The sequence below is a fragment of the Monodon monoceros genome, unplaced genomic scaffold (genome assembly GCF_005190385.1).
Source record: "Monodon monoceros isolate NGI ecotype Baffin Bay Population unplaced genomic scaffold, NGI_Narwhal_1 Super_Scaffold_5, whole genome shotgun sequence".
NCBI lineage: Eukaryota > Metazoa > Chordata > Mammalia > Artiodactyla > Monodontidae > Monodon > Monodon monoceros.
The window spans coordinates 106,134,231-106,143,226 of record NW_021703782.1 but is presented as its reverse complement, the minus strand read 5'-3'; the positions used below and the strand labels follow the sequence as shown (position 1 = coordinate 106,143,226).

The following is an 8,996-nucleotide window of genomic DNA, read 5'->3' as shown; positions in this document are numbered from 1 at the left end:
GCCTGTATACTTGTAACACAGCTCTTAAAGGACTCCTGCGAAGGTGATAACTCAGCCATCCCTGGGGAGGGGACTGGGTGGTGAGAAATGAAAGGACAGGGATACAGAGAGATCTTTCACTCTTCACCCTGTTGTACATTTTGAATTTTGAACCTGTGTATATATTACATTAAAACAAAACAAAGATTACCTGAGCTCTAGTACTTAGAAGCACTTACATCACATAAGAACAGCACCCACTTGGTACACGTCAGCTTAAATTCAAACATGCAAGACCCCACCTTTCCTTTCCTCCATAGCTTCCAAAAGTTGAACTTCCTGGATTCCCAGAGGTGTTACCAGGCAACTGTGCAACTCTGCTTCATTCCAGAACTGGCTGCAGACAAGGTGAAGGTAAGGCAAATGACCTCCCTCCACTCCACCCAAAAGTTGACAGGATCATGACGTTCCATAACCCTGAGGCCAGGCTCTCTCTGGGAACCAGAATTTTCCAAAACATCCCAAACACCCATAGCTGTATGAGAGGATTTCAATAGCATTATCCTTTTAAACCGTCCCATCAACCTTTCCAGGACAGTATTATGTCCTTATTTTACAGATGGGAGAATCAAACCAAATGAAAAATTGACAGCCAGAGAATCTTGTCCAAAAATCAAAAGGATAGGAATAGAAGACTCAGGATTCAAACTGGTGTCTTTCTGGACTTCCTTGGCTGTCCAGTGGTTAAGACTGTGCTTCCAAAGCAGGGGGCACAGGCTCAGTCCCTGGTCAGGGAACTAAGATCCCACATTCTGCGTTTCTTGTCTTAAATGGGTGCCAGGGCCTGAGGGTCATTTGGTACCTCTTTCATTGCCCTCACACTGTTCTCTGGCTCCTTGGTACTTACTAAAAAGTTAATAATAAGGAATTCCCTGGTGGTCCAATGGTTAGGACTCAGCACTTTTACTGTCTGGGGCAGGGACTAGGGGAAGGGGAGGATGGGGTGGTTGGGGGGGGGAAGGGGGGCGGCCGGTTCGATCCCTGGTCAGGGAACTAAGATCCTGCAAGCTGCGTGGCGCGGCCAAAAATAATAATAATAATAATCTAAAAAAAGTTACACCGGTATCCCACCATCAAGAGATAGGAGCTACTATTCGCCCCTTGAGGCATGTTGATCCAACACAGACTGAGTACCAAGGAATGATTGAGATCATGGATGAAGTGGATATGAAAGGTGAGGTCTATCCATTTGGCATAGTTGGGATGGCCAACAAAGGGGATTGCCTACAGAAAGGGGAGAGCGTCAAGTTCCAATAGTGTGTCCTGGGCCATAATGCACAGACTATGGCCTACAACATCACACCCCTGCGTAGGGCCACAGTGGAGTGTGTGAAAGATCAGTTTGGCTTCATTAACTATGAAGTAGGAGATAGCAAGAAGCTCTTTTTCCATGTGAAAGAAGTTCAGGATGGCATTGAGCTACAGGCAGGAGATGAGGTGGAATTCTCAGTGATTTTTAATCAGCGCACTGGCAAGTGCAGTGCTTGTAATGTTTGGCGAGTCTGCGAGGGCCCCAAGGCTGTTGCAGCTCCACGACCTGATAGGTTGGTCAATCGCTTGAAGAACATCACCCTGGATGATGCCAGGGCTCCTTGCCTAGTGGTTCTTCGTCAGCCAAGGGGACTAGATAACTCAGTGGGATTTGGTGCCGAAAGAAAGATCTGTTAAGCTGGTGTCATTGACTAACCACATCCACAAAGCACATCATTAATCCACTATGATCAAGTTGGGGGGATTCTGGTGAAGGGTTCTGAATATCTCCCTCTTCATCCCTCCCAAAATCTGGAATACTTATTCTATTGAGCTATTACACCAGTTTTAACACCTTCCTCATGTTATGTTTAAAAAAATAAATACATTTAAGAAAACCATTTAAAAATTATGCACAGTTGCAGCCTGGAAAACTTAAGGTGGTGCCTTATAGTATCAATTTTAAGAGCTTTATTTGGTTCATTTTATGCAACTGGTAATTGCAAAATCCACTTCGCCTGTGTAAGTGAAAACTATAGACTGTTACCTTGTTGACCCTATGAAATTCTGCACTTGATACTTAGTATGTACTCTACCTTCATTACTTCTGGCAAGATGTTCTGCCTTAGCACTCAGTTGCATTCTTTTTCCTTTTCTTTTCTGTTCATTATGCTTTAACTCTGAGGACCATATTATGGTAGAATATATTAAAAATTACAAAAATTTGTATAGGCAAACCAATTCTTTAAGTTGTGGCCAAATGTTATTTTTCATATCATTTATAATCTTGTCACAGTCCACTTAATGAAGTTTGGTTAGATTTCAGTGAAAATTATCTTCCAGGGTAGTTTTTTTTCCCCCCACCCGGGAAGGGGGGGGTAACTTTACCACAATTAGTATATCTGGTACAGAATTTCATGCAAATGAGTTGTGCCAGCAGTGTGATAATTTAAACGTATTTAAACAAAAACAAAAGGATGAATGCACAAACTTGCTGCTGCTTAGATCGCTCCAGTTTCTTTTACTGATTTCAAAACAAAACAAAACAAACAAAAAATAATTAAAAAGTTGTGCCTGAGGGCTTCCCTGGTGGCGCAGTGGTTGAGAGTCCGCCTGCCGATGCAGGGGACGCGGGTTCGTGCCCCGGTCTGGGAAGATCCCACATGCCGCGGAGCGGCTGGGCCTGTGAGCCATGGCCGCTGAGCCTGCGCGTACGGAGCCTGTGCTCCGCAACGGGAGAGGCCACAACGGTGAGAGGCCCGCGCACCCCCGCCCCCCCCGAAAAAAAAAAAAGTTGTGCCTGAAAAAAAAAAAGATAGGAACTACTAACAAAACATATATGTCCTATAATATGTATTTGTGTGCAGTTTAAACAGGATTATTGTACAAAGCTGGTTTTTAGTCTAATTTTTTCCATTAACGATTTTTCTTTTTCTTTCTTTTTTTTTTTGTTTTTATTGGTTTTTTTGCGGTACGCGGGCCTCTCACTGTTGTGGCCTCTCCCGTTGCAGAGCTCAGGCTCCGGACGCGCAGGCTCAGCAGCCATGGCTCACGGGCCCAGCCGCTCCGCGACATGTGGGATCTTCCCGGACCAGGGCACGAACCCGTGTCCTCTGCATTGGCAGGCAGACTCCCAACCACAGCGCCACCAGGGAAGCCCAACGATTTTTCTTTAACATCTTTTCATGACATTATATATACTCCTGTGACAATATTTTTCATTACTATATTGCTTTCTGTTGGGTAAATGTCTTATAATTTATTTAACCAAAACTTGACAATAGAAATTTAAGATGTTTCTACTATTTTGTTATTATAAGCAATGTTGTGATAAACATCCTGGCAACTAAATCTTGACACATATGATTATTTCCTTAGAATACATTCCTAGAACAGCAATTGTTGAGTGGGAAAGTATGTAAAATATTAAGGGTTTGTAACATGTTGCCCAATTGTCCAGCTGCTCTCCTGCAGTGTTTGTGTATATTTCACTGAACCCTGCCTCATTCTCTGAAGTTCATATTCAGTAGGTGGAAAATTTTATCTCAGAAAAACAGTTTTTCTTTTCTTTTTTTTTTTTTTTTTTTTGCGGTACGCCGGCCTCTCACTGTTGTGGCCTCTCCCGTTGCGGAGCACAGGCTCCGGACGCGCAGGCTCAGCGGCCATGGCTCATGGGCCTAGCCGCTCCGTGGCATGTGGGATCTTCCCGGACCGGGGCATGAACCCGTGTCCCCTGCATTGGCAGGAGGACTCTCAACCACTGCACCACCAGGGAAGCCCTGATTTATTCTTTATTGAAGTACAGTTGATTTACAATGTTGTATTAATTTCTGATATACAGCAAAGTGATTCAGTTATACATATACATATATACATACATATATATATACATACATATATATGTATGTATATATACTCGTTTTGGGGGAATATTTTTTGGCGGCATCGCATGGCACGTGGGATCAGGATCGAACCTGTGCCCCCTTCAGTGGAAGCGTGGAGTCTTAACCACTGGACCTCCAAGGAAGTCCCTATATATTCTTTTTTTTAAAAAAAATAAATTTATTTATTTTATTTTTGGCTGCATTGGGTCTTCGTTGCTGCACGCAGGCTTTCTCTAGTAGCGGCGAGTGGGGGCTACTCTTTGTTGCAGTGCGCGGGCTTCTCATTGCAGTGGCTGCTCTTGTTGCAGAGCACAGGCTCTAGGCTTGTGGGCTTTGGTAGTTGTGGCACACGGGCTCAGTAGTTGTGGCTCGCGGGCTTAGTTGCTCCGCAGCATGTGGGATCTTCCCGGACCAGGGCTCGAACCCGAGTCCCCTGCATTGGCAGGCGGATTCTTAACCACTGCCCCACCAGGGAAGTCCTATATTCTTTTTATTATGGTTTAATACAGGATATTGAATATAGTTCCCTGTGTTATGCAGTAGGACCTTGCTGTTTATCCATTCTGTATGTAATAGTTTGCATCTCTAATCCCAAATTCCCAATCCATTCCTCCTCCACCCTCCCTCCCCCTTGGCAACCACAAGTCTGTTCTCTATGTCTGTGAGTCTGTTTCATAAATAAGTTCATTTGTGTCATGTTTTATTTATTTTTAATTATTAATTAATTAGTTTTTACTTTTTGGCTTGCTGAATGGCTTACAGGATCTTGTTTCCCTGACCAGGGATCGAACCTGGCCCTGCACACAGCGCCCCCACACCCTGGCAGTGAAATCACCAAGTCCTAACCACTGGGACTGCCAGGAAATTTCCTGTGTCATATTTTAGATTCCACATATAAGTGATATTATATGATATCTGTCTTTCTCTTTCTGACTTACTTCACTTAGTGTGATAATCTCTAGGTCCATCCAGGTTGATACAAATGGCATTATTCCTTTTTTTTTTTTTATGGCTGGGTAGTATTCCATTGTATATATATATCACATCTTCTTTATGCATTCGTCTATCGATGGACATTTAGGTTGCTTCCATGTCTTGGCTATTGTAAATAGTGCTGATGTGAACATCGGGGTGCATATATCTTTTCAAGTTACAGTTTTGTCAAGATACATGCCCAGCAGTGGGATTGCTGGATCATATAGCAACTCTACTTTTAGTTTTTTGAGGACTCTCCATACTGCTTTCCACAGTGGCTGCACCAATCTACATTCCCACTAACAGTGTGGGAGGGTTCCTTTTTCTCCACACCCTCTCCAGCATTTGTTATTTGTAGACTTTTTTTTTTTTTAAGTTGGGTTGACTGCGCAGGTCTTGTTTGCGGCATGTGGGGCGTGCGGGATCTTTAGTTGCGGCATGTGAGATCTAGTTCCCTGACCAGGGATCGAACCTGGGCCCCCTGCACTGGGAGCGCCGAGTCTTAGCCACTGGACCACCAGAAAAGTCCCATTGTTTGTAGACTTTAATCGTGGCCATTCTGACCAATGTGAGGTGGTACCTCATTGTAGTTTTTTTTTTTTTTAAGATTTATTTATCCTTTATTTTATTTTTATTTTTGGCTGGGTCGGGTCTTAGTTGTGGCATGCAGGATCTTTGTTGAGGCATGCAGGATCTTTCGTTGCAGTGCATAGGCTTTTCATTGCAGCGTGTGGGCTTCTCTCTAGTTGTGGCGTGCAGGCTCCAGGGCACGTGGGCTCTGTAGTTGTGGCGTGTGAACTTAGTAGTTGTGGTGCGTGGGCTTAGTTGCCCTGCAGCATGTGGGATCTTACTTCTCTCACCAGGGATCGAACCCGCATCCCCTGCATTGTAAGGTGGATTCTTTACCACTGTACCACCAGGGAAGTCCCCTCATTGTAGTTTTGATTTGCATCAGAACAATTTTTCTTATGCTTCTTGACAATGGCATTTCTTATTTTGTAAATAGCCCATTCATATCAATTTGCCCAATTTCCTGTTATGATGTATCTCTTTTCTTCATTAATTTATAAGTGTATTTTATATATTAGGCATATAAGCCTCTCTTTTACATATTGCAAAATATTTTCCCTAGGTTATTTGCTTTGCATTGTATTTTTAGTGGGGTTTTTTTGTTTGTTTGTTTGTTTTTGTGGTACGCGGGCCTCTCACTGTTGTGGCCTCTCCCGTTGAGGAGCACAGGCTCCGGATGCGCAGGCTCAGCGGCCATGGCTCACGGGCCCAGCCGCTCCGCGGCATGTGGGATCTTCCCGGACCGGGGCACGAACCCATGTCCCCTGCATCGGCAGGCGGACTCTCAACCACTGCGCCACCAGGGAAGCCCCTTTAGTGGTTTTTAATTTTTTTTTTTGAGACTCACTAAAGTATTTTATTTTGATGTAAGCAAGGCTCTCAATCTTTTCTTTTTTAAAAAAAAATTTATTTATTTGGCTGCGCCCTGTCTTAGTTGCGGCACGTAGGACCTTTTAGTTGCAGCATGTGGGATCTAGTTCCCTGACCAGGGATGGAACCCAGACGCCATGCACTGGGAGAGCGGAGTCTTAGGCACTGGACCACCAAGGAAGTCCCAGGATTTTCCCTTTAAACGATGAGAATTCCCTTGTCTGAGACTTTGAAAATTGCAAGGAATTGATAGCTCAGCCTTTTGTGGAGTGGTTATTATATGTTGTCAGGCACTGAGCTAGGCCTTATGGTTGCAGAAATGAAAACGATATGGCTCCATCATTCAAATCTCATAGACTAATGGAGTGTGTGTGCTTGCAGGGATTTTGAGGGCAACACCGTTTATTGAGCATTTTAAGTATTCTATTCCGCTCTGAAATGTCACCTTTGACATACGTTAAAAAATATACTTGGGCTTCCCTGGTGGCGCAGCGGTGAAGAATCCGCCTGCCAGTGCAGGGGACATGGGTTCGAGCCCTGATCCAGGAAGATCCCACATGCCGTGGAGCAACTAAGTCCATGTGCCACAACTACTGAGCCCGTGAACCACAACTGCTGAAGCCCGCACGCCTAGAGCCTGTGCTCTGCAACAAGAGAAGCCACGGCAATGAGAAGTCTGCACACTGCAACAAAGAGTAGCCCCCGCTCACCACAACTAGAGAAAGCCTGTGAGCAGCAATGAAGACCCAACACAGCCAAAAATAAATAAGCAAAATAAATAAATTTATTTTAAAAAGGATACAAATAAATAAACTATAGCCCCAGAATAATTATATACATCATAACCTTACAAGGTAACTGATTGAAGGTTCTCTTCGTGTATTAAGCCAGTTTGCTTCCTAAAAACAAAAGACGTATATACACTCAGCTGCATGGCAAATCATTCTTCCTTTCTGAACCTCAGTTGTTTGTTTGTAATCTGTATAATGGGGACTGTAACACTTGGAATCGTGAATATCCACTTGCTTTACCTCCACTTTCCCTCTGTAGGGCCACACCAGCCCCTGGTGTGGCCCTACAGAGGCCACACAAAAGCATGCGCAGAACAGGTACGTTAATTATGGCTACATTTTATTAAGCTCTCTCAGGTGCCAGATGCACTGAATTTTCACAATGACCAGGTGTGGCAAGTATTGTAATCATCCCACTTTATGTGTTCACTCAAGGTGGGCACATATTTATTGATGACCTACCTACTGTGGGTGAGCACTGGCCTGGCACAGGTAAGCCTGAAGCCAAAGAGACAATGGTCCCAGCACATGGTAGAGAGAGGAGACACACACTGCACGGCAGAAAACAAACAGTGAATGTGTAATACCAAGTTAAGAAGGCAGCCAAGCAGGATTGCAATGGAGAATAACAAGGAAAGCCTCTTTCAATCAAGTCTTCAGGGAAGGTTGGTCTAAGAAGAAAAATCTTGTCTCGGACTTAAAAAATAAAAAGGAGAGAATTCCCTGGTGGTCCGGTGGTTAGGACTCAGTGCTTTCTCTGCCATGGGCCTGGGTTTGATCCCTGGTCGGGGAACTAAGATCCCGCAAGCCATGCGGCACCGCCAAATTAAAAAAAAAAAAAGGAGCCAGCACCTTGCAGGGCTGGGAGAGAAACATTCCAGGCCAAGGAAAGTGAGGCTCAGAGAGGGACAGGAAGGGCACAAAGTCACACAAGGACTACAGAATAAGCCAAGATTTGAAACCCTAATGCCAGATGCCAAACTCCCCTCCATGACATTCTAGTAACCGTCCTTAACCCGGCTAAGTGTGGGGACTCACATACAGGAGGTCCGAAGAAAAATCAAGGCCTTGTTTGACCCTGAGTGGACGGATGGCTGCTCAAGGCTGGGGCTGAAGCTACAGCAATGCTTGTGAGTGCGGGGAGGATTTATCATCCTGGGCTCCCGGTTGGGGAAGGGGCGGGAGTTGTACCCCATTGTCCTTCCCTTCCTTCCCACTCTCAGACTCCAGCTCTGACAAAGCTGTTTTAATAAGTTTATTAAGCCTTTGTCTTAATCCACCTTTGAGCAGGGGACTTTCCGGGTGGGGGAGGGATGGGGCCTGTGCTGGGTGGAAGCAAAGGCCGAGAGGCAGAAAGCGGGCAGGCCAAGAGGGAATCTTGAGGCCTGAAGGGACTGAATTGACTTCTCAAATGTCACCTCCTCCTAGAGGTCTTCCTTGTCTGCCCTAGATAAAGTAGTTTTTCCCAGATGTACCCTTATCCTTCTCTGTTCCCTTCCCCTGTTTTGTTTTTCTTCTAGTCTTTGACTTATAGTAGGCATTCTATTAGTATTTGTTGAATAAAATAGTTATTTGTGCTCTTCCATGTGAGAGGCATGGGGTTGGGCCTTTTATCACCACATCCTTCCCACCCCACCCTCCATCTCCCCAGTAGTAATGACCCTAGGCTTCTTCCAAGCCCTTTTTACCCTGTAATTACTTATGTGTCAAGGCTCAGAGTATAAATTCCAAGAGAGCAGAACTGCTTGGTGATCTCGGCTACTCCTGAGCACAGTGTCTGACACGTAGGGGGTGTAGGATAATCATTTGCTGAATAAATGAATGAATGAGTGAATGAATGAATGAAGCCCTTACCTAGGCTGGTAAAGGCCTCCCAGGGCTGAGCTGGGAAGCCTGC

The 8,996-nt window shown here is 44.8% G+C and overlaps 1 pseudogene; it reads left to right on the top strand.

Annotated features, from left to right (window-relative positions):
- Positions 1-267: 267 nt before the first annotated feature.
- On the top strand, positions 268-1,839 carry LOC114884494 (annotated as a pseudogene).
- The last annotated feature ends 7,157 nt before the right edge of the window (positions 1,840-8,996 follow it).